Below are 27,197 nucleotides of genomic sequence, written 5' to 3' on the forward strand. Positions count from 1 at the left end.
GGATTTAAATTTCGGCGAACAGGATGTCCATCACCCATTGTGATGGATTAAACTGTCTGCTGAAATCTAAATCAGGCCCTTAGTCATATTCAGCTTCAAAGGTTCTGTTTCTTGTAGATAATTAAGCATGTCTTCCTGAGAATTCTTTTCATTTTCAGCTCATTGTATAGTGATTCATAAAAATCTGGAGGTATACACCTTATCCACTTGTGATCTAAGTTTTATTTGATTTCTTACTATGGTCTTTTTGATTTTGAATTTGGAACTTTAAGTTATTTGAGGTTTATTCATCTAAATGATTTTGCAATTTCACAAATGTGAATTCCACTGAAAGCCATTTTCCTTTTTCTTGACATAGTACATGATGACTTTTTTGACTTTATAACACCTGTCCATCTTCTAATTATTTGAGTTTTGTTCAAAGAAAAATTGTTTTACTGTGGTCTAAGAGATTCAATCTATAGATAAGTAAGCAGGCCTTTTGATGAAAACTAAAATCTTAAAATAGTCTCAAATAAGTTCAATGTCTAAAAGAAACGAATGTGACAACCATTCTATTTCAATTTTATGTCTTCAAATACCTACTCAACTTAGAATTAAAATTAAGGTCCTAAGTGCCCTCTTCTTCTTTGTTGAGCCATTAATTTGTCTTGTCTCAAGGTTGATTTTAAAAATGTTAAGATTCCCTCCTATTTAGTAGGGACTGGAAGACAACACCAAGCACTAATGAAAGCTAGTCATCTACTTTTCACAGGGTGTGAAATGTAAAAGTGATAGTCAAATGCTCTTTCTTTTCAATATCCAGATCAGCAGTACATTTCCATCAAATCTTCTAACTTGTTTCTAATTATATTGACTTATTTCACAGAAGCTTGATTTCAGCTGTAAATAATTTCCTGAAAGTATGCTCCCGACTATGTTTTTTTTTAAACATTTTTCTTCCCTTACATATCAATTTCAAATGGCTTCTCAAGAAACGATTTTAGGGAGTAGTTCAATTAGCATTTTTTAATTTATATTTTTATTACGAGAGGATTAACAATACAAAACAAAAAAAAATAAAGAAGAAATAAATAGCACAACATGAAAACCTCCATAATTAAACTTGCCCTCCAGATCCTTATTCCATACTTGCTTATGGGTCATTTGATTAGTTCTAGTTAACATATTCTCATATATTGACATAACGTTCCACTGGGCGCCAAACCGCTTTAAATTTATCCTGAGCTATTTTACCATTACAATTGATCATGATAGCTTCTAGCTTGTAAAAATGTGATAGCCTTTCCTACCATTCTCTTATCCCGGGAGGGCTCTTTTTTATTCCGATAGCATGCAATGCAGATTGTGGCAGACACCACACCAATATATACAATGTCTGTGTGATATCTGGAAATGTTTATATCTGATCCAAGCATGATGCATCTCACAGTCAATTATATGCTGCACTTGAGCATGCTAGATAATTCACCTTCAATTTCCAACTAATATTCCTCTAAACTAAGGCAGGTGGTGTAAATATGTTTTTCATCTGTATATTGTGAATCGATCTCACCTGGGGCATATTGAAGGAGATTACATTTTACATGTGCATATTCAATTGGGTGTATAATACAGCTGATTAATGACCTTGTATTGTTGCAGCTGCAAATTTGAGCGTTTAGATATCTTATGGCCTCTAAGGCCTTTTCAATTTCTGTCACGTTTATATTTACTCCTAATTTCATGGACCGTTTGCAGTAATACTATCTAACTCATCTTCAAATGCAGCTAACAAATGTTGGTATATATTCCCCAGGGTTGGTAATCCCCCTGCTGCGTGAAACCTTTCTATTAACGGTATTGAAACAGTCCATATTTCTGATATTCCAACCATAGAAAAGTAATCCATGATTTGTAAGTACTCCAAAAAACTTTGCCTAGATGTGCGAAACTTCTCCTGTAGTTTGCTAAATGATAATATAGATGTGCCAGTTATTAAATGTCCTACATGCATGATTCTGTTTTTAGCTAATTATGTGCAGTTGCAGTCTTTAAAAATATCTGGGAAAGGCAAATTACCCCACGAACGGGGTGTGTGCATTCACTTCAAAGATCAGAAACTGATTTTTAAGAGATTTCAGGATGCCTTGTACAATCAACGCATTCTTCAACTTTACCCTTTTAAATTACCCTGCATTAAAGTACCTTACCAGAACACAAATTGCATCAAGACCATAGCACATCTGATAAATATGCCTATATCTACTTTCAGAGTGATCTGTGATTAAACAGAACACTTTTTGCAGCATAGAAGCTCAGCAATATGATTTGAAATTGGGGAGTGCCCAACCACTTCCTTCATGTGGAACCTTCGGCAAGCGAATTGCATTATGGGGGCTTCTAATAATTCCATATCAATTGGCTAATTCCAACATTAAATTCCACAAAGAATAAACTTGGCTTGGAACCAATAGTGGACATGAACAAAATAAATATAAAATATACATTTTTCAGTAAAATTATCATTTTTATTTGGTAATCCTACCCACCAATGTGAGAGGAAGCCTTTTCCAAAACTGGAATTGCCTTACACAATCCCTCAGTAGGAAGTCATAATTTACAGCTCAATTTTCTAAACCCTGCTATTCATTTTGATCACCAGATACATTGTTTCTACTACAATACGTGTATATTTGTGATGTTCGTTATAATTAATAACCGTTTGCGTTTTAGCTGTATCTAATTTACATCCCGAAACAACATTTTTAATAGTCTTTAAATAGTCTCTCTAATACTGTAGATGAGTAAATTGCCACATCAACCTGTTTTACTTTGCTTCAGACTGAGAGGGAACAAAGGTGAAGAATGCAAAGAATGTGGCACTCTTAGCCTGAGTAATGAATTTATCAAGGCACTTCCTATGTTTCACATGCAGATATACCAAAAGGACAACATGAGCACTTAATTGGAATGCAGCAACACATGTACAGCTACTAAAATACAGCAATTGGATGATAATAATCAAAGAAAATGCAATACATCAACAATAAATATATATGCAGTGAGTATGTATATTTATGCATGCATACAGTAAAGTTAGATATTGAAAATTAAAGTGCATCACCATGGGGATTAAATCCAACATCATTCTTGTTTTCCAGCATCAAGCTGTGGAACCCATGACAGCTGAGACAAGAGAAACCTGCCCAAAAGGATTTTTCTTAGCAATGCGTCCACTCTCAGAAATGAGTTCCTTCTACCTCAATGTCAAGCTTCCACACCTTATATACCTTAAACAAACTTAAGAAGATTCTAGAATGTACCTTAAACAAATTTAAGAAGATTCTAGAAACCCCACTCCCAGCTCTGAAATTCAAGCGCTGGTGTGGAAAAAAAAAACACAAGATATTGGCCAGGCCCCAAGTATCTTTCCGAGACCAAGCTGTACCCTTCTCTGAAATAAACATTCTAATTTCTCATCCTTGTACACTCTTATCAATGTTGCATTCCCCATACTATGTTCCTTTCCCTGGTGAGAAAAGTGAAACCACGTTAACAAGCTGTGGGTGGAAAAATACCTGCACCACCAATATGATAGCATTTGAAACTAAGCTAAGCACAACATGGAGTCAGTGGTCAAGATAGAGTCTGTGGTCAAATACAGATAGCATTACACATCTTTATAAGCATAGATCCTAAATTGGATCCATTGAGTACAACAGGCTGCAGTTTATGATTAATGTGTATATGTGTTATGTAAGTTTCCAGATAATTTTTACATAATATGTGGGAAATTGAGCAGCCGTGCAGTTCCCCTAATGATGCTGATAGGTTCTGATGCTAACCCCCCTTTATTGCTTTAAATAAAGCTGGTATCTTTCCTACATATTTTGTGGGGAATTGCATTTGCCTTAAAACTGTCAATCAATCAGTTTTTATAAAGCGTGGCTACTCACCTGTGAGGGTCTCAAGGAGCTGAGGGTGATGGGCGTCATGAGAAGAGCGACGTCTTGAGGTTCTTCCTGAAGATGGTGAGTGATGGGCTTTGTCTGAGGTGGGGGAGGTTGTTCCAGCTCTTTGCTGCAGTGTAGGTGAAGGATTGTCCTCTGGTGGTGGTTTTGCGAATGCAAGAGATTGTGGCCAGGGCCATCTGGCTAGAGCGGAGGGATCGGGTGGGGTGTGGAAGGAGACGCGGTGGTTCAGGTAGGCTGGTCCTGCGTTGTGTATGGCCTTATTTGTATGGCTGAGTAGCTTGAAGGTGATTCACTTCTCGATGGGTAGGCAGTGGAGGGTCAGGTGTTGGGAGATGTGTTCTTGGTGTGGGAGGTCCAGAATGTGTCTGGCCGTGGCGCTCTGGATGATTTGTAGTATTTTGATGTTGATAGTTGAGGTGCCGGCATAGAGGGCAATGCCGTTGTTGAGCTTGCTTGTGACCAAGGCGTGGGTGACTGTCCTGAGACAGTCTGTTGGGATTCATCTGAAGATCTTCCTAAGTTTGCGGAGTGTGTGCCAGCAGGAGGAGGTGAGTGAGTTTACCTGGCAGGTCATGGATAGGGAGGAGTCGAGGACAATGCCTAGGTTGCTGACATGCTCAGTCGGTACAGGGGATCACTGAGGGATGTGGGTCACCAGGAGTCGTCCTAAGCTGGGGTGGTGTTTCCAAAGATGATGAGCTCAGTCTTGTCGGAGTTGAGCTTGAGGCAGCTTTCTCTCATCCAAATGGCGATGGCCTCCATTCCTGGGTGGCCGTTCCTTTTGGTAGTGTCCGGGTCTTCGGTGAGGAAAATGATGAGTTGTGTGTCATCGGCAACTGTCCAGAAGCACTGCCAAGAAATCTTTCAAATGCTTTTTCCACTTCTAATAAGAGCAAAATAGCAGGAGCATGCAGCGCATTAGCCACATCAAACATGGCAATAGCCAGGTTGATGTGCCCAGAAGTATCTGGACCCAGAATAAATCCATGTTGTTTATTGCATGTTTGATTACCCTTGAAAGTCAATTTGGCAATGCCTTAGAGCAGAGGATATTGGCCAATACGATCCACGCTTATTGGCCAGTTTACCCTTCTTTCAAAAGATACAATATTAACAAGATTCCATGATTGTGGTGTCTCGCCACCTTCTTCAAGCCTCTGAGCTATCGTCACTGTCAAAGGGGCCAATAATTTAGAAGAGGTCTTATAAAATTCTACAGGTTGTCCATCTTCACTTTCGACTATGCCAGATAGTAATTGCTTTATTGCATAAAGGATCTCAGACAAAGTCAGTTCATTATCTAATATAGATTAGTTTGTGTTTAATAAGGAGCTAATTTGCCACATAAAGTTAGTAACAATTTAAATGAAACATTACAACAATATTGTCAAAAGAAGTAAATTGGAAAAGGTAACCTGAAATAGAAATAGATGTACTTTGGATCATGTGGATATGGAATACAGCAGGTTCTCTAATTTCAAATGAAATGTCACCAAATGGTGTTAACAGATACTGTTACATTGTCTGTCAAGATCCCTATTTGTGAAAACTGACTCATGCAGATCTTCAGTACTAGTCCTAAACTGTGATGCACAACAAGCATCAATCCTCTCTCTGTACATTTTTTTTCCTTGGAAGTATTTGACACAATGCTGCGAGATAATGACATCAGTGTTCATCATTACGGAGATGATGCTTTATTATACTCCAAGAGATTAAACCCATCAAACACATTGAGCTTAGAAAAATGTCCTCAAAAAATGAATTAATTTGCTGTTTACTGAGCTGCATCTTCCTGAAACTGACCCCAGCTAGGGCAAAATTACCCTTATCTCACCTGATAATCCTCCATCCTCCAGTTGTATCAAATGGTGTAAAAAGAAAACTCACCTTGGATTTCTTCCCCACTGTTCCCCTAGAACAAAACATTAGGGTTTATCTGTGATCAGAAACTCAACATAAACTCAACATAACACCACACATTCCAAAAATTAAGAAAACCATATCCTTCTTACTACACAAACTAAAGGTAGCTATCCCTCACTACCTCTGCCATCAGGACAGCAGCAGTACAACCTTTAGTACTCACACACCTACACAGTGAAAGTGCAATGCTTTCTGGCTACCCGAAATCCACAATGGCATCCTAGGTTTGACAGGTGGAATTGTCATAGGAAGGAAGACATTACTTCTAAAAGAAATGAATTGACTCCCCCTTCAAGATTGAATTACCTTTAAAATAGCCTGCATCATGTTGTAAACAACAAACCATACTAGACAACCTGCCTTCCTGGAGACGAAACCTAGGACTACAAGAGGGGAAAGAAGGCAAGTGCTGACTTTTCCTGAAAGTTCCTAACTAAAAAAAAACTCAACCAGAGCTGCTTCAGTTTGAAAGAAGACATGGTGTTGTAGAACTCGTTGTAGGAACATGACTGCTGGAAGTTGGGTGGCAGTACCACCGAGCATGGGGAACGGAGTCTGATCCCACACTGTATGATAGCTGTCGGCCTAACCCTTTCAGCTAGCTAGCAGCACATCACCAGTACCTAAGAGTAAAAGTGACTTGTGGCAGCCTCTCGAGTGACACTAAAAGACTCTTCAGGGAAGTCGTGGTGCAGCAGATCTTACCCCTTTCTCTCGGATATGCATGTCTTATACATACAAAGGCAAACAGAAGCAGGATTTGGTTCAATACGTTTTATTGAAGCAACTGCATTCTCTGTAAAAAACATGAATTGCGATTATCAGGATAATGAAACACAACACTATTATTGTGGTGACTAGAAAAGTGAAGCAGAGGAAAAGTCTCACCATACAGTCACAATAGTGATTTTAAAATCCGTACCTGCACTACTAAGATTCTACATGAGAGCAATAGTAGTGTCAGCTCTAATCTGCCGGTCTAGACCCCTAGAAGGAAACCCAAACCCCATACCTGTGCAGTAGGTGGGAAAGAGGTCTTTTGTTCTGCTGGGAATCCTCCTGCATGGATGAGGAGAAGATGGAGAGATTCAGCAGAAACTGCGATGACAATGTGCAGCTTAAGATGGCTGGCCGGCTGGAATGTCCCCACTGATGTGGTGGGGACTGTGTGGTGTTTTATAATAAAACATCTGTTGTTCTAAGAAAAGCCCTGACATAACAACATTTTTTTCTATGTAGGGTATACAATGTACTCTTTGGACCGGCAATACCAAGAAAACTATTGTGTGTAGCTTTGGGTTGAGCACAGGATGAAAATGTTGTGCAAAGAAATTAATAGCAAATTCTGCATGGAAGGGCAACTGATAAAATCGTAAAATATCTTGCCTAAAATGAAGCTTTGCTGAAATAATAAAAGGAATAAGAATGAAATGCAACTAGGTGAAAGGGCACAGGCCTCAGGCCCAGGGCTAAAATAACAAGCCTGTGTAAATGCTAATCAAAATACCCTCCTCATTGTCAGTGCAAAAGTGCTAAGGTCTATAATAAAAACCTAATATGAAGATCACTATTCCCTGCATTAATTTCTAAAAGCATGCTAAAATATACCAAAGGAGATAAAATATTCATATCAACAAGCAAAACAGACCAAAGTAGAGCCAAATTAAAAGGTAATTTTAGAATTTCACAAAAACGTGGACACCAATTAAAGTTAAATGTCAGAAGATCAACGGTAATCATGATCCTTTAAAACATCGCCAATGTCATCAATTGTTTTTGAAGCCAGGAAAGACACCACTTCAGCAGGTGTTAAATTGACCAGTTCGTTGACAAGGGAACTGAGGGAGCATTAATTTTCCTTTGCGTCAGCCATAGCTCTAGCTGAGCCTGCAGAGTCCCGTGCAGTGTCAGGTTTTAAAGCAGCAGGAACCACTCGATCCACAAGAAGCAGCTCATAGGAAGCTTCTTGTAGCAATCGCAATCTCAATGTGCATGTCAGATAATGAACCCTCATCAAGAACACCAACTGACCTGCGTCCAAAGAAGATATGCACTGCATGGCAAGATACACTTCAGGTGCATGTTCAAATTGGCATCACAAACATCGAAATACAACCTGCATGCAATTCAGAACCAGACTGAATGACAAAAAACAGTTGGACACCAGTTCTTTAAGGAGTGGTGCTCCATAATACTGCGTCATGCATTCACGACACATTTGGGATGGTGGAAGTGACATCAGTCATCCTTGTTGGTTAAGACAGGGCAGCCTTTCCGAAGGAAAAGCACAAAGAGCAAAAAGCTGCCAATAAATGTCAAAGTAACAGGGAGTCTCCCCACAAAATCATTTGTAGGGTGGAAGGTATTATGCAAAAGATGGAAGAAATGGAGCTGACAAATGTAGAACCAACAGCCTTAAAGAAATGTACAATCCCAGCAGTGTTAGACACATTAAAAATGCAACTTATAAATTCACTGAACTTTTGTGGAAAGTTAGATTTAAAAAGGACTTCATCTCTACGGATGACCTTGGCACTACAAGAGCATAGGTCTCACGGCTTTTTGAAGTGTTTTTGAAACAAAAGAGCCTTCAGTCTGCTCAGCTTGTCAAAATTTATATTCAGAGTAGTAATATGAGGCCATATTTCTGCTACTCGAATGGGGGGAAAAACACGTTCCCACAACTAGTCACAATTTGGGAGACCAAAACTACATAGTCAATTCTGGCTTGCATCCCACAACAGCTTTCTTGCTTCAGCATTACAGAACTCACATTCGAGAGCACTTGGAATGCCGGACTGGTCAAAGGGACAGGAACACCCTTCAGATAACAAGCTAAATTCACTGCTGAAGCATTACATGCTGCGTGCAAGGACAGATGTTTGCAAATCATTGAATGGCTCACAGAAGTGTTGCATTCACCAAGAAAGACATCTTTAATGACACTGAAACATTTGCTTCTCAAATCTGACTACAGGAATGTGTTTCAAACACAAGGTGAGTTGAAGTGTTGAAATGGGCAGATTAATAACCCTGTGTATTAACAAAACTGCAGATGTTATTCCCACCACAGTAAAAGGCAACTTTTCAAACTTTTTTATGTTGGGCATAATATGAGTTGCTGTTTTCTTAGCCTGTTGCTTTAGCATCAAGTTAAATGTGGAAAAGAGGTCCCTGGAGCTGACACATTGCCAGGCCATGTGACCACTTTTCAGAACTTGAAATCTTCAACCTAGCTGCATAATGAACCTAAGTTGACTCTGTCCATGTTGTAACAATAAAATATTGTTTTGTAATATGTCAACTGCAGATGCAACAATGTTGTTAAGTGTGTCTTTGTGGTTGGACAAAGTGTTCATACTATTGTCTAGAACGGCTAATGCTTTCTGCAAGTTTTTATGATCTATCTGCCTCAACCGGGCAGTGGCTTCTTTTTGGGAAAGTTTCCAAATGTCATTGTATATTGCATAAAAGTCGCACTTGGTGCTTGGTTTTATGGGGCCTAATAGAAAGTCTTTTAAGTCTGTGTTTTCTGACAGGAGACTAAGATGTTCTTTAACAGCTGTTAATGTGGGAGAATTCAACCATTGTTGACATAGTTTACCCACAATATATGAGGTGATGATATCAGAGGGTTGTAATGATATATAACAAGGATCAGATCGGCTCGCTTTAAAACGGCCTGTGAAGTTTACAAAACACGCATGGCCACCATTTGTGTCCCCCTGCCATGATAACCACCCACTGGGACATGAAAAGGTGAAATAAATGTTCAATTTTGGATCCACCCATTGAGCTGTTCTTCAGTGACATTTAAAATCTTTTGGCATTTGTCAAATTTAGTTAATTATGGACTACTGGGCGCATTTGAGCCCTTAATTTTTGCCGAGCCAAAACAACATGTTTGCTGGATAAATGAATTAAAAAATATAATTTGCAACAGAATAAGTCATACTTTAAAAAATTTCCCTTCCCTATATTTGCCAATCTATAGTTACCCACACATTTTTTAAGTCAATCAACTTAACCAAAATTCATAGCCTTCTATAGCCAATTGGGAAACAGAAGAATCAGAACAGAATAATTTGTATCTTTTAACAAAATGTTCTGCATTTTTATTGGTGGCAATTAAAAATAATAAGATTCAGTATTTTTTACATAACGGTCAGTAAAATATGCAAACTTTTCTATATGTGTGTAAGAAAATGCCTCCTTGGCATAGTTACCTCCTGACTTTTTGCCTTTGCTGATGCCAAGTTATGATTGAAAGTGTGCTGGGACCCTGCTTACCAGACCCCAGCACCAGTGTTCTTTCCCTAAACTGTACCTTTGTTTCCACAATTGGCACAGCCCTGGCTCTCAGATAAGTCCCTTGTATATGGTACCCCTGGTACCAAGGGCCCTGATGCCAGGGAAGGTCTCTAAGGGCTGCAGCATGTCTTATGCAACCCTGGGAACCCCTCACTCAGCACATGCACACTGCCTCACAGCTTACGTGTGCTGGTGGGGAGAAAAAGACTAAGTCGACATGACACTTCCCTCCGGGTGCCATGCCAACCTCACACTGCCTGTGGCATAGGTAAGTCACCCCTCTAGCAGGCCTCACAGCCCTAAGACAGGGTGCACTATACCACAGGTGAGGACATATGTGAATGAGCACTATGCCCCTACACTAAACAAAACCTTAGGCATTGTAAGTGCAGGGTAGCCATAAGCGTATATAAGCTGGGAGTTTTTCAAACACGAACTCCACAGTTCCATAATGGCTACACTGAAATCTGGGAAGTTTGGTATCAAACTTCTCAGCTCAATAAATGCACACTAATGCCAATGTGAAATTTATTGTAAAATACACCCAGAGGGCATCTTAGAGATGCCCACTGAATGCCAATCTGACTTCTAGTGCTAGGCTGACCAGTTTCTGCCAGCCTGCCACAAACAGACGAGTTGCTGGCCACATGGGGGGAGTGCCTTTGTCACTCTGTGGCCAGGAACAAAGCCTGCTCTGTGTGGAGGTGATTCTCAGCTTCCCCTGCAGGAACTGTAACACCTGGCGGTGAGCCTCAAAGGCTCACCCCTTTTGTTACAGCACCCCAGGGCAGCCCAGCTAGTGGAGATGCCCACCCCTCCGGCCACTGCCCCCACTTTAGATGGCAAGGCTGGAGGAGATAACGAGAAAAACAAGGAAAAGTCACCCACCAGTCAGGACAGCCCCTAAGGTGCACTGAGCTGAGGTGACCCCTGCCTTTAGAAATCCTCCATCTTAAGTTTGGAGGATTCCCCCAATAGGATTAGGGATGTGCCCCCCTCCCCTCAGGGAGGAGCACAAAGAGGGTGTAGCCACCCTCCAGGACAGTAGCCATTGGCTATTGCCCTCCCAGACCCAAACACACCCCTAAAGTTAGTATTTAGGGGCACCCAAGAATCCAGGAAATCAGATTCCGGCAACCTGAAGAAAAAAGAAGGACTGCTGACCTACAAGCCCTGCAGAGAAGACGGAAGACAACAACTGCTTTGGCCCCAGCCCTACCGGACTGTCTCCTGACTCAAAAACCTGCAACCAGCGACACATCCGACAGGGACCAACGACCTCTGAAGCCTCAGAGGACTGCCCTGAACCAAAGGACCAAGAAACTCCTGTGAGCAGCTTCAACAACAACTTTGCAACTTTCTTGCAACTGTAAAAGGCTTAGGCGGTCATTCCGACCCTGGCGGTCCATGACCGCCATGGCGGAGGGCAGCGGAAGCACCGTCAACAGGCTGGCGGTGCTTCCTGGGCTATTCTGACCGCGGCGGTAAAGCCGCGGTCAGAAAAGGGGAACCGGCGGTTTCCCGACGGTTTTCCCCTGGCCCAGGGAATCCTCCATGGCGGCGCTGCTTGCAGCACCGCCACGGGGATTCCGACCCCCTTCCCGCCAGCCTGTTTCTGGCAGTCTTCCCCGCCAGAACCAGGATGGCGGGAACAGGTGTTGTGGGGCCCCTGGGGGCCCCTGCACTGCCCATGCCACTGGCATGGGCAGTGCAGGGGCCCCCTCACAGGGCCCCATACAGATTTTCACAGTCTGCTTAGCAGACAGTGAAAATCGCGACGGGTGCCACTGCACCCGTCGCACCCCTGCAACTCCGCCGGCTCCATTCGGAGCTGGCTTCCTCGTTGCAGGGGCTTTCCCGCTGGGCCGGCAGGCGGCCTTTTGGCGGTCGCCCGCCGGCCCAGCGGGAAAGTTGGAATGGCCGCCGCGGTCTTTTGACCGCGGGGCGGTCATTCGGCGGTAACCGCATGGCGGGCAGCGACCGCCGCGGTCAGAATGACCGCCTTAATTCTTCCCGCCGGAAGCCTGAGACTTCACCCTCTGCACCCGACACCCCCGGCTCGAGATCCAGAGAACAAACACCACAGGGAGGGCTCCCAGGCGACTGCAACCTCATGAGTAGCCCGAGATGACCCCCCCTGCACCCCCACAGCGACGCATGCAGCGAGAATACAGAGGCTCCCACTGACCGCGACTGCCTGTAACAAGGGACCCGAAGCTTGGACCATGCACTGCACCCGCAGCCCCCAGGACCAGAAGGAACCGAACCTCAGTGTAGAAGTGACCACCAGGTCACCCTCTGCCAGGCCCAGTTGGTGGCTGGCCCGAGAAGCCATCCTGTCCCTGCCTGCACCGTCAGAGTGACCCCTGGGTATCTCCAATGATTATTACTCAAAACCCGACACCTGCTTTGCACACTGCACCCAGCCGCCCCTGTGCCACTGAGGGTGTGTTTTGTGTGCCTACTTCTGTCCCCCCCAGTGCTCTACAAAACCCCTCTGGTCTGCCCCCGAGGACGCAGGTACTTACCTGCTGGCAGACCTGAACCGGAGGACCCCTGTTCTCATAGGCTCCTATGTGTTTTGGCGCACCACTTTGACCTCTGCACCTGACCGGCCCTGAGTTGGTGGTGTGCCCTGAAACCCCAATGGCGGGCAGCGTATGCCCAGGAACTGAGACTTGTAAGTGTCTTACTTACCTCACAATTTAACCAATACTTACCTCCCCCAGGAACTGTTGCTTTTTGCATTTTACCAAAAGTTGTTTATGTTATTGCTCTAATTCAAAGTTCCTAATTTACATGTGTGGAGTACCTTGCAATGTATATATTTACTCAAAACTAGTGGTTCTAAAAATAAATTAAGAAAATATTTTTTCTATCTAAAAAATCTATTGGCCTGGAGTTAAGTTTTTGAGTGTGTGTTCCTCATTTATTGCCTATGTGTGTACAACAAATGCTTAACACTACCCTCTGATAAGCCTACTGCTCGACCACAATACCACAAAACAGAGCATTAGAATTATCTAATTTAGCCACTATCTTACCTCTAAGGAGAACCCTTGGACTCTGTGCACACTATCTCTTACTTTGAGATAGTATATTCAGAGCCAACTTCCTTCAATATGTTTTAGAACTCCTCACTGACAGTCGGACAATGTTACCATTGTTTAAAATTCAAACAGTTCTCGGGGTGCTGACTTTATGTATAAAATGATGTCTGCAATGATGGTCAAATAACATTTCCACATAAGCTGTTGCTGTTTGATAATCATCTTCAATTTCAAACACAGTTGAATATTCAGGCTCAGAAAGCATAGAATTAACCATTTTTACATCCCAATCTTGAGAAACGACCCCTGGTGTTCTTATATAATTCATAGAGACTTTGAACACATATGGGATTTGAATAATTTTCGTCAACCCAAAGATATCAAAGGATACTTTATCTCAAACAATCCGATCAGGAATCGGTATAGCTGAAATGTTCACTAGGGACATGTCTCTTCAGACCTTATGTCAGGACAGGTGAGGTTTAAAGACGGTATCCACCAGTTCAGCAGGAGAGCATTCGGGAAGATAATGACCATGTATCAGTAGAAAGAAAACAATGACAAAACCAATCCAGAGAAGGAAGGCAAGCAAAGTTAACAGAATCCACAGATAACTCCATGGGCGAATTAGATAGTTTGGCCCATATTTATAACTTTACACGCAAAACTGCGTTAGCACAGTTTTGCGTTTAAAAGTATGGCACCGGCAAGTGCCATTCCTGGACGCCAGCCAGGCGCCATATTTATGGAATGGCGCTAGTCACCGCTAATGCCCTGTTAGTGTCCTAGTAAAGGACCTTAACCAGGTGGGGGAGGAGTAGGGGAAACCGGAGCTTGTGCGCCGAATAATGGTACTACACTGTTTAGAGCCAAAAAATGCCTCTAAGCAGTGTAATGCCATTTCCTGGCACACAACCCCCATGGAAACGGCTCCTGTCTTAGTAAAGACAGGAGCCACACCCACCACCCCAATGGCCATGCCTAGGGGACAAATGTCCCCTGGGCATGACCACTGGGGCCAGTGCCATGCAGGGTGCACCAAGTCAGGGCCCCAGAGCAAGTGAAAAAAAAATGCATACTTACCAGCACTTACCTGGGATGGGTCCGACGTTCTGTGGTGTCCCTCTGGTATGCATTGGGCTGTCCCTGAGGCCAGGGAAGGGCACCTGTGGGCTCTTTGCAAGGTCCCTGACCATGGAAAAAGGCCTACAGGTCCCTTAACGCTTGCCCTGACCCAGGCATTAAATAATGGTGCTAAGGAAGCTTTTATTTAAAGCCCCCATCCCCCGTGCTAGATTTTAGCACAGGGGGATACATATGGCGCTAAGGCCATATTGTCATTTTCTGGACGGGAACGCCTACCTTACATCTCACTATCAGAAAATGACGTAAACTCCATAACATTGGCGCTAGACGTGTCTAGCGCCGAGCTATAAATATGGAGTTAGGTTTGCGCTGAATTAGCGTTAAAAAAAGTATAAATATGGGCCTTAGTGTTAAGCCTATTAAATAGCTTATGTACTGTTAATACAGGTGCTGTAGAAGACGTTGAAGAATTTGTAAAGAAGTCCTTGATGTCTGGAAAATATCCACAAGCAGTCCGTGCAAACACTGGAGCCGGTGTGTAATATGTTCTGAAAATGTATTAGCTATAATTATAATATGTTCTTTAGTTGTATATATGTTGAAGTTTGTAAATTACAGTTTGCATAGTAATAGTTCGTATAATCCGTCTTCCCCTCCAACTGAGAGCATCTTTGTCTCTTCTGGACCGAGAGTTCCATGAGGATGACAGTTGGAGTGGAGAGAAGATAGGACCTGCTGTGGATGGAGTTTCTTGCCTTGAGAATGTATCAATAAAACAGAAATGGATGTAAATCACCTGCTGTGGATATCGTGAATAATAAGGAGTTTACTTCACTTTTGGCGACGACTGGTACTTCGGACCTACTTCAAGTTTGTAAGAAACTTCAACACAAGTTTGGTTTCTAAAACTGAAGGTACTCTGTTTTATGCCTCTTTGCGTTTTTTTTTGTTTTCTTTTTTTTTTACTCTCACATAATATTTTCAAAGGAAACCACACCGTTTCCAGCTTTTTTTCAAAATTGCCTTTAATTTAATGAACGCGGGCACTGGAACGTGCTCTAATCTTCGATAAACAAGCGCATTAAGCAGCTCTTGTTGTTTCCTAGCAACGCTTCCGGGTACTTGGAAACATTAACACGCGACCACTGGCACTGGCACGGTGCAGCGCTTGCCGGATCTAAGCAACGCCCTCGCGTGCTTAGCAACAGTAGTAGAATAAACAAACACACGGAGCAGAGATTATGGCATCTAAGCAACGCTTTTGCGTGCTTAGCAACAGGCCCAGTGTTTCTCTACATTTCTCGCTGCGAAGCTTCCCTGTTGTTAACAACTGACGCAACGTTTCACGCATACTTTTCTTCAAAGCACTTCATTACTTGGTTCCCTGCACATCGTCCGTTTTTCACACTGATGTGCACAGTACACTAAGCAGCGCCCTCGCATCGCCCTCGCAACAGCAACAACGCTTCTAAACAACACTTCTGCATGCATGCTTAGCAACTGGGCCAGTGTTTCCCTGTGGTTAACAACTGAGTAGCACATTGTTTGCTTTTAACACTGATGTGCACAGTATACATCTTCTAGTGTGTATATAAATCCTTGTTTTATTGACAATAAATATAAAATTATACGTGAAAAATGAAAATAAGAAAATATATGAGCTGACATATATAGAAAATAAAGAGTGGTTTTAATACATTTAAGGTGTCTATAAAGTAGTAAATCCTACATTTTATTCAACAAAATTTCAACAAAATGCAGAATGTCACACCTCCTCCGTTTTTTCTATCATTACCTGGCGGGCCACCTATTGTATGGAACAAATGGAAGAAGGTTTTCCTTACTTACATTAGAGTGTGTGGGAGTAATTTATCAGCAGACAGAAAGGCGTCACTTCTTCAACATTGTTTAGGAGCCGAAGGACAGGAAATTTTGAAAACTTTACCTTCAATTGAATCCCCGGATGGTGCGGAAGGAGATACTTCTTTAAATGAATTTGAAATAATTTTGCTAAAACTTGATAGACACTATTTGCCTAAAGTATCTATAATACTTCAAATGTATTACTTTGGAAATGCAAGCAAACTCAGAGACTGTGGAGGATTTTGTGACAAATTTACGTAAGCTAGCCAGCCAATGCAAATTTGGTACCTGTGTGGAAGAGCGCATCCGTGACCAGTTTATGCTCGAATGCAAAAACGATAAGATCAGAGAAGCACTGTGGTCGAAAAGTGAACCTACGTTGGATGAAGTATTGCTCATTGCAAAAAAAATTGAGCATTCAGAGTTCTGCATTGAGGACTTACAGAAATCTAAGCATGAAACTAAAACCGTTCATGTGGTGGCTGCAAAAGCTAAATTTAAGACTGGTACCGTTGTAAAATCTAAACTGTTATGTTTCAGGTGCAATTCGTCTTCACATTTGGCTAACAGTAAGGATTGTCCTGCAATTAGTGTTATTTGCAATAAGTGGGAAGAAAGGGCATTTTGCTAAATGTTGCAAATCTCTTGGGAAAGTGAAATCTAAGGTAAATGAAATTGTGTGTGATAGTGACGATGACAAAGATCACGATTTCATTCTTCAGGTGATTAATGACGTAAATTGCATAAGCCATATTCAATGTGAATATCCGTCCGATACTGTGGAGGTTGAAGGTATCAATATTTCCATGATGATGGACTCTGGAGCTAAGCTAACTTTAGTTTCTCAAACTGACTATATCAAATATTTTTGTGGTAAGATAACTCTGCTTGAACCTGATGTTACACCATATAATTATGGTGGGAAACCAATTGAATTGAAGGGATTTTTTAATGCATTTATCATTTTCAAAGGTAATAAGATTGACGGTAAAGTATATGTCCCTCTGGTAGGAGATACCATCCTAAGTTGGCCGCACCAAAAGCTGTTAGGCATAATTTTAAATCCCAATGCTGAACCACAAGTACAAGTGCAGAAAATCAACAAGTTTGGAGATGAGCTGGTGAGGGAATTTTGTGATGTTTTTAGCTACAATATAGGTTGTGTCAAAGGTTACAAACATCAAATAATATTGATGGAGATTGCGTCACCAATAGCGTGCAAGGTTAGGAACATTCCTTTTAGTTTAAGAGATAAAGTCAAGGATGAGCTTCAGAGACTGTTGTCTGAAGGGATAATTGCAGAGGTTGAAGCTTCTCCATGGATTGCACCCATTGTTGTTGCCACGAAGGGATCAGGAGACATCAGGCTCTGTGTGGACTTGCGCAATTTGAATAAAGAAGTGGTTGAAGATAAGTTTCCCTTGCCCAATATTGCTGAGATGGTCGGGTCATTGGGCAATGCTAAATATTTCACCACTTTAGACCTCAGTTCCGCTTACCACCAAGTGCCATTGTGTGAAGAATCTAAATTGTTGACTTCATTCATCACACCATTTGGCGTTTATAAATTTAACCGCATGCCTTTTGGTCTTTGCTCTGCTGCCTCTGTCTTCCAGAGGCTCATGAATGAGATTTTGGGAGGTATGACGTAAGTTAAGTTTTTTCAGGATGATGTTCTCATCTTCACTGACACTCTTGAGCAACATATCCAGTGTGTCAGGGATGTTTTGAAGATTTTCCGACTGAAAGGCATCACTCTTAAGGGAGTTAAATGCAAGTTTTTTAAGTCTGAAATTACGTATTTAGGTCATGTCATTTCAGGTGATGGTGTAAAACCTAAAGGAGATTTAGTGAAGTCTATTGTTGATTTATCTGCTCCTGTGAAGGAAGAGGAAGTACAGGTATTTTTAGGCATGGCTGAGTTTTATTGTAAGTTTGTGCCAAATTTTGCGAAGAGAAGTTCGTCGATCAGGAATTTGCTCAGGAAAGGTGTAGAGTTTGACTGGTCTACAAAATGCCATTAAGAATTTGATGACCTAAAAAGGCCTTGTCCTCTGCCCAGTTTCTCAGTAGTTTTCAACAGGGTGTGCCTTGCTATATTGCTACTGATGCTTCAAAAAAAGGGTCTAGGATGTGTGTTCAAACAGCTGAAAAATGGTGAGATTAATAATATTGCCTTTGCATCCAGAAGTTTACTTGGGGCAGAGTGTAAGTACTCAACTATTGAAAAGGAAGCTTTGGCTATATATTGGTCAGTTAAAAAATGTAAGCAATTTCTGTGGGGAACATTTTTCGAAGTACAGACCGATCATAAACCTTTACGAGAGGTTTTCGAGAAGAAGGGTCTAGACAACATTTCCTCTCGTATATGCAAATGGATAGTAGGACTTCAAGACTTTCATTTTGTGGTGAAGTATTTGCCGGGGTGTGAACAAGACTGCGGACTGTCTGTCTAGACTGACGAGAAAGAGTTGCAATGAAGATGATAATGACACTTCCTGGTGGGTTGATGACGATGTTAAGGTTTGTGCTGTTACAGATGGTTGCATTTCTGAGGAAGAATGGCTGCAGGAGATAGAGAACGATGGGGAAATGTGTGAGATCAAAAGGCTTCTTAGTTCTGGTATTTCTCCTGGCAATGTTGAGAATATTGGGTTGCAATTTAAGAAAGTCTGGAATGAAATGTCTGTACAAAGAGGGGTGATAATGAGAGGAAGTAAGTTAATACCTCCCTCGTGTTTACGAAATCGTCTAATGGATCTTGCTCATGGAGGACATCACGGTATTTGCAAGACTAAAGAGAGGATGAGAAGTGTATATTGGTGGCCTGGCATGGATTTAACAATAGAGAGGATGAGTTGTGATTGTGTAGAGTGTAAGTTGGCGGACAAATCCATGAAACTTAGGACCCAACCTATGATATTAAAGGAAGTTCCCAAGGAAGTGTGGGAAGAGGTCTCTGTAGACACCATGGGTCCTATCAGCTCAGGAAGTTCTCCTAAATATGTTCTGGTTGTCATGGATGTATTGTCGCGTTGGCCTGAAGTATTAATTACCTAAGAAATCACATCCTTGACTGTAGTGAATTTTTTGTCGGAAATATTTGGGAGGGAAGGAAATCCTAAATGTATATTGACTGACAATGGAGTTCAATTCACCTCTAAGTTGATGTGTGAATTTCTAGCATCTAGAGGAATTGTTAAAAAAAATTGTGCATTATACCATCTAGAGTCAAATGGCATGGTAGAACGGTTCAACAGGACTCTGAAAGAAACCATCCAATTGGCTAAACAGATCGGTAAAGGGTGGGAAAAAATGATAAGAGATCGCATTGAGGAATATAGATTTACTCCTCACACAAGCACAAATAAATCCCCTTTTGTTATGCTCAGAAAGAGAGTTCCACACACTAAGATGAGTCCTCCGTGGGTCAAACTTTATGTAAAAGAACACTTTGACTATGGCAAGTGTACGAAGTTTGCACTAAAGAAAGAATTGCATTGCCAAAATAAGAGGAAAAAAACTATGACACAAGGAAACCTGTGAAGGAATTGTATATAAGTGTGGCTGATAATGTCAAGATTAAATTACCAGGAAAATTTAGGGCTGTTCAATCTCATTACAGTAAAGTTTTTAATGTGGTCAAAGTCTTTAAGGGGGCAATAAAAGTTGGTGATGGTCAAATATGGAACCTAGATAGAGTTGTAAAAATTGGGTGATTCTATCTATCTCATTTTGTTTTTGTTCAAGTTTGTTTAGTAGGAAGGGAGGTGGTGTAGTATGTTCTGAAAATGTATTAGCTATAATTATAATATGTTCTTTAGTTGTATATATGTTGTAGTTTGTAAATTACAGTTCGCATAGTAATAGTTGGTATAGTCCGTCTTCCCCTCCAACTGAGAGCATCTTTGTCTCTTCTGGACCGAGAGTTCCATGGGGATGACAGTTTGAGTGGAGAGAAGATAGGACCTGCTGTGGATGGAGTTTCTTACCTTGAAAATGTATCAATAAAACAGAAATGGATGTAAATCACCTGCTGTGGATATCGTGAATAATAAGGAGTTTACTTCACGGTGTCAGAGAAGGAGAACAGGGAGATGTGCCCCTTGGTGGTTCGAAGTAAATGATTCCATTCATTTGTTTGCATTTGAGTGCTTTAGGTCAGAACTTTGGACATTTCTTGTTGTAGATATAGTGACAGGTACTAATGAAAGCTCGTTTTTCACCCTCCAGGCTTTGGGAAGTTTCATCATTGTTGATTAAAATGCGTAGTGGTACATCCTAATTGGTAGTGAGAGGGGTTCAGAAACTACCCAGGAGTCCCTGTGCTCTACTGTGCAGGACTGGCCACCTGGTGTAACTTGAATTGTCAATCGAAATAAAGCTGTTTTTTTAGAACCAGGCAGCGACTGTAGAATGACAGTTCTGGTACTGTGTGTTCCCAGGAATGGAGCCAGTGCTAGATATGAAAGGCCAAATTTCTCTTCACAGTGATCTTTTCTTCTTCTGGATCTCTACCTTTTGGAATCCAGCCGGTTGGTGTTGTTGGTGAATCCCCTATTCCCAAGGTAGAGGCACATGCAGATGAGTTTTGATCACAGAACTTTTGAAATTCTTGCAAGACAGTGACACGTTCATTTATGTCAAAAGGTGTGTCTGCGCCACCAAGTCAGAGCCATCAAGATCAGGGACATAAATAGCTATGCCAAACAGTACCTCATATAGGGTACCCACTCCCAAAGACCTTCTGGTCAGACTATTAAGTGCTCTGTGGATGCCATACAGATGGTTAAGTCAACTACCACCCGTACCTAGCACTATTACTGTTAAGGACTGCTTTAAGTCTTGCTTTTTATACTCCACAACCACGTTTCCATCAGGATGGTAGGGAGACGAGAAATGGAGTTGAACACCCACTGTCGCCATGGTGTCTCTAAATGCCCTAGAGGCAAAGGCAGGGCCCTGGTCTGAATTGAATGCTGCAACTGTCTTGATGAAGACTTGCAGATCTTTAATAACTCTCTGAACGTTAGCTGATCATTGTGGCCATACACATAGAAATCTGAAGCAAGAATCAGCAGCAACTAAGATGTATTTATATGAACCATCAGATGTTAGGAGACCACAATAGTCCACGTACACACATTTTAGAGGTTTGTTAAAAATTAGAAGGGGTGTCTTTGGTGGGCGTTTGACGGTGGACTTTCTTATTTGTTGGCAGATGTCACAGTAAAGGGCATATTGTTAGGTCTGCTTGTATAGACCTAGCCACCAGTAGCATTTTGGTCGTAAGCAACTAGAAGCCACCCCACCTGCATGGGCAGAAGCAACCCCCTTGTGCGTTTCTTTTTAAGAGATCTAATCTTTGGACTTGGTTGGAGATCACACAATCATCCACCCCTGGTGTTGATTCAAATGCAAGGTTTTGGGTTCTTATATGATAGGATATAATTGGCAGGATACCCTTTGGCAAGGGCCTGCTGTCAACCAAAGCTTTCAAAGCAGTTGGTTCTTCTTCATCCAACCTCATACGAGAATGAGTAATTGTAGGAACAGAAGCCATAGCTAGTGCTGATTTGGCTGCTTCATCAGCCAAAGTGTTTCCTACATCATGTATTCCTACACGTTGATTGCCCAATGTATGCACTACATGGGTGTTTGATAGTGTTTACTTCAGGTCTGCTACCTTCCCCCACAGGAATCTATGTTTGATGGTGTTCCCTTTTTGATTTCTGCCAGTTGTGCAGTGCAGTCCCTAAGGATCTGCATGTATGTTTTATGAGAGTGGAATTCACCATCCATCATGAAACCGCTCCCGGCTGTGCAAGTGGAGGAGTATTGTTGTTTAGTACCCACTGCTGGCTGTGCTGAACCATCAGAGTAGATAATCATTTGGTATTGCTCAATAGGCAAAATGTTTGTAGGTATTGGGTACTCAAGTTCATATTGAAGGAATTCTCTGGTCTGAAGTTTTGGATCAACAACATAATCCACATCAGTGGCTGTCAGAGATGTTACCCATTGGATCCAACGTGGATGTAATGCTTTTGTGTTTGGAACTCTGGCTATTGTAACCGACTCTAAGGCTGGTATTTGGGTCACTACAATGATATGCTTCCCAGGGTCTAAGGTTTCTCTTTAATGACAGCCATCTGAACAGCAGTCAGAATCTTTTCAGTGGGAACAAAGAGTTGTTCAGCGGTGGAATACAAATGTGATTTGTTGCTATTGACACAATATCACCTTCATTGAATGTTACATAGGTGAATCCGATGGCACCAGCAATTACTCTTATGACCAGGTTTGGTTTGTTATCACGTGTGTGTAAGTGTTTTGTTTCAACCATGTCCTGCTGCAATGCTTTAAGGGTGCATATATGTTCAACTGGCCAATATTTACCTGAAAAGTCTGGATGTATTAAATCATAGAGCGGTTATGCGTTGAGTATAATTTGGAATGTATGTTCTGCCAAAATGGAAAAAGCCCAACAATGATTGTAGCTTTTTTATAGAGTTTGGTGGTTGTAACTGTGCGCATGTTTCTAGAAAGTGTGGTGCTAGGCTCTTACCTTCATCTGATAACTTGTATTCCAGAAACAGGGCACTGGGCAAGGCAATTTTTGTTTTCCTGAAATTACATTTGTAGCCTTATTCAGCAAATCCCATAACAATGGGATCCACCCGTATTAGGTGTTTGACAGTGTCATCATCTGTAAGGTAGATATCATCTATATAGGACAACGCCTCTGGTTCATTATTGTGTACTATAGACGTTACACATGGTGAGATTTTACCCCTATCGGAGTTGGCAACATTTTCTTTGTAAGCTGAGATCACTACTTTTAGATGCTAGATTTTGGCTGAAGAAAATGCTGCAATTATCCAAGACTGTTTTGTATTTTTTACGCACTATATTGTTAACAAGTACTATGTGTGCATTTTTTATACCAAATGTGGGTATGTGACTATTTAAATGTCTGTAATCTAAGACTGTTCTATTTAAATGGTCCAGCTTAGCTACGGGAAACAAAGAATTGTTCATTGGTGATACAAAGGGTTCTATTACACCCTGGTACTCACGTTGTGTGAGTATGCTCTCACTGTGGCTTTGGCCTCATGTTTCATGGAGTATTGTAGTTGAAGCCTTGGAGTGGATCTAATAGATATCATACAGTAGGGGGAGTCTTTATCCCATCCTACATGATTCAAATACAACATTGAAGCTTACACCAATGCCCAATCTACGGCATAAGCCTTTCTTAATTCTTCAGGAACAAGGACCAACAAAGATGGCATGATGAGAACTTCCCCTTGTGGGAGTTTATGTACAAATTCAGGTAGCCAATCTTTTTCTGCCTGGAGGATATCATAATGCAGTGCTAATGTTCTGCAAAATGTTACTTTAATGGTACACTCTAAGACTACTTCTATTTGTATTCTTGCTTTGTAAACCCTGTCTGGGGGAAGGGGGGAGGGGGACAAGTGCCTGTCAGCAGTTTCAACTTCTAAAAAGACGTTAGTTGCTGTCACAACCAGAAGCACTCAAAGATCCCAACAAACTATTGTGACCAGGCTGGCTAGCAGAGTCACAGCCTAAGTCCTGTTCTTCAATCAAGTTCTCATTATGTGTGGCATTTTTTGCTGAAATTCCTCCCACTTTATTTCTTTTTAAATTGTGGTTTCCGTTGGGGACGTTTCCATTCATTTTTTTTGGACACGTCAGATGAGTGCTGTGAATCTTTCCTCATTGTCACGTCCTTGTTTCACTGTTCTGACCCGCTTCTCTGTCACGGCATTTATCTGGAGAGACCTGAAAGGATCCAGATTGGCATGTATCAGTATATTGATATCTATCAGGAGTTTTTAAACTGTCCCCATTTCTCAAATTATAGCGTTACTCAGAGGTCTCAAAACATGGATATTCTCCTCTTTGTTTTATACTGTTTTTATTTAGTTATTGCTTGGTAGAATCCTTATTAGATTTAGCTTGTAATTGTGGTTTGGCTCCCACACTATCCTGAACTATACTAAAAAAGGTCTTGTCAATGATCTTTGGTTGCTCACTTTCTTGATCCTGTACAGGAACATCCCAGAGCCTCTGACTTACTGACAATGCTACTGCTTCCCTTTAAGGATTACTGAATACTTTTGAGGATACTGTGTCAAAATTGCCCATTAATTGCATCCCCAAGTTTAGGGCCAGGATAGCCCTGTATTCATCTTGAATATTCTTTAACACTTCCGGAAGATTCACAAGTGTTGGTGTACTGTGTGCAGTAGTGTAGAGTGCACCAAACTCTGCACCCCAAGTGGCACAGTAGTCCACTGAGTGAACCATCCCGAATAGCAAGCACATTGTGAGAATTTTATGTTTGTCTTGGGGTCTGGTACGAGGAAACACTGCTTCCAAGGCACTTATTTATTGTGCTTACCAAAACAGAATTTCTTCCCTTTTGGTGGGTACCTTTCCCATAGCTGAATGCAAAGTAGCAGGGTTAATGCCTACTGTAGCCACATGTGGTTGTGTTGGAGCAACCCTTGCTGAGGTGTTTTTTAAAGTCTGCATTACAAATTGCATTACGTATCTATATATTTCTACTAAATTAGTGTAGAGGCAGCACACTTCTGCTACTACCATTGCATCTGTATCAGGATGTGGTGAATAGGTAGCTGATTCTGGCCATGTAGGACCATCATTGCTTAAAGTACCTAATCTACCATTGTGCTGACCGTGTGGTAGGGTGCCATTAAGCCAATTTTGGTGTTCTTGATAAGATAGTGGTGTTTCCAAATACTCATATGGTCTATATTGTATGTGTGCATTTGCTGCTTGTAGTGGTGAAATGTGCCTGGGTTCCCATCTGTTGCTGGAAAGGTGACCTAACAGTAGAATATTTCAGTTCTGTATGCTGCTTGGGCCTCAACAACAAATGTAACTTCTCCTTCCTCATCTGTGAGGCCATTATTCTTAAACGTGTTGTGAGGGGGAGACTCATATTTGCTGCAATTACGACATGTTGTTGGTCTAGCATTTTTAGGATAGTATTGTTCAAAGATAGAAACACCAATTGGAGAGATCCTTTTTAAAGTTCAAGCTTGAACAACTTCCATTGTCAAATAGGTGCTACCTATCTAGCTGAGGAGGATATTCCCTAATACCATTTATGTCTCTGTATAAGGTAATTAGGGTACCATTAGCATGTAACGAGATAGAGATACTTGGCAGAACCATAAAGTTAGGCCCTGGTTTATACTTTTTGACGCATACCTGTGTTAGTGCATGTTTGTGTCAAAATGTTTACCGCCGGCTAGCGCCATTCCTGGACGCCAGCCGGGTGTTATATTTAAGGAATGACGCTAGCTGGCGGATAGGCCCGGCTGGTGTCAAAATAAATTATGCTAACCGGGTGGGGGAGGCGTAGGGGAAGCAGGAGGTTGTGGGTCGAAGAATGGAGCTAGTCAGGTTAGAGTCAGAAAAAATTACGCTAACCTGACTAGCGTCATTTTTTGACGCACACCCCCATGGACATTACTCCTGTATTAGTAAAGACAGGAGTCATGCCCCTCTGCCCAATGGCCATGCCCAGGGGACTTCTGTCCCCTGGGCATGGCCATTGGGCACAGAGCTATGTAGGGGGCCCAAGTTAGGGCCCTCTATGGCACTTGTAAAAATAAAAAATGTAAAACTTACCTGGACTTACCATGGATGGGTCCCGTCCTCCAGGTGTGGGTGGGGAGGCTGGGGGTGTCCCTGGGGTCAAGGAAGGGCACCTGTGGACTGCTTCCATGGTCGCCGACCACGGAAATGAACCCACAGGTCCCCTAACGCCTGCTCTGACCCAGGCGTTAAATAATGGAGCTTAACAGGCTTAGCACCATTATTTAAGGCAATCCTCCTCCCGTGTGTGATTTTTGCCCGGGAGGATAAACAAGGCGCAAAGGCCTTACAGTCATTTTTTGACCGGGAACGCCTACCTTGCATCTCATTTACGCAAGGTAGGTTTTCACTGTAAAAAAATTACATTAACTATGGAGTTAAGTTTGCTCCAGGTTTGCGTAAAAAAATGACGCAAATCCGGCGCAAACAGAGTATTAATATGCCCCTTAGTGCCTAACCAATGTTGGTGGCGCCATGTCATAGGACTCTTCTTGTAGGAAAGAGACTGCTGGATTTTGGGTGGCAACACCACCAAGCCTGGGGGACATGATAGCTGTCGACCGAACCCTTTCGGCTAGCTAGCAGCACCTCACCAGTACCAGTGATTAAAAGTGAATTGTGGCATGAGACTCAAAGACTCCTCAGAGAAGTTGTTGTGGAGCTGATCTTACCCCTTTCTCTAAGTTATACATGTCTCATACATGTAAAGACAAATAAAAGCAGAATTTGATTCAGTACATTTTATTGAAGCAACTGCATTCCATGTAAAAAGGCATGAATTATGATTATCCAGACAATGGAACACAACACTATTATGGTGGTGACTAGAAAAGTGAAAAAGAGGAAACAGAGGAAAAGTCCCACCATACTGTCACATAAGTGATTCTAAAGTCTATACCTGCACTAATAAGATTTGGCATGAGATCAATAGTAGTGTCAGCTCTAATTTGCCCATCTAGTCCCTGGAAGGAAACCCAATGCTCATACCTGTGCTATTGGTAGAGAAGAGGTGTGTTGGTCTGCTGGGAGTCCTCCCACATGGATGAAGAGAAGAAGCAGAGTTTCATCAGAATTTTTGACAACAATGAGCAGCATAAGATGGTTGGCGGGAATGTCCCCTCTGATATGGTGGGGCAGTGTGGTGCCCTGACGTGACAACACATATTTTTCTATGTAGGATAGACAATGTACTCTTTGGACCAGCAATACCGGGTAAACTATCATGTGCAACTTTCGGTTGAGCACAGGATGAAAATATCATGCAAAGAAATGAATAACAAATTCTGCATGGAAGGGCAACTGACAAAACTATTAAAAGATCTCCACCAAAATGAAGCTTTCCTAAAAT

The sequence above is a fragment of the Pleurodeles waltl genome, chromosome 6 (genome assembly GCF_031143425.1).
Source record: "Pleurodeles waltl isolate 20211129_DDA chromosome 6, aPleWal1.hap1.20221129, whole genome shotgun sequence".
Classification (NCBI taxonomy): domain Eukaryota; kingdom Metazoa; phylum Chordata; class Amphibia; order Caudata; family Salamandridae; genus Pleurodeles; species Pleurodeles waltl.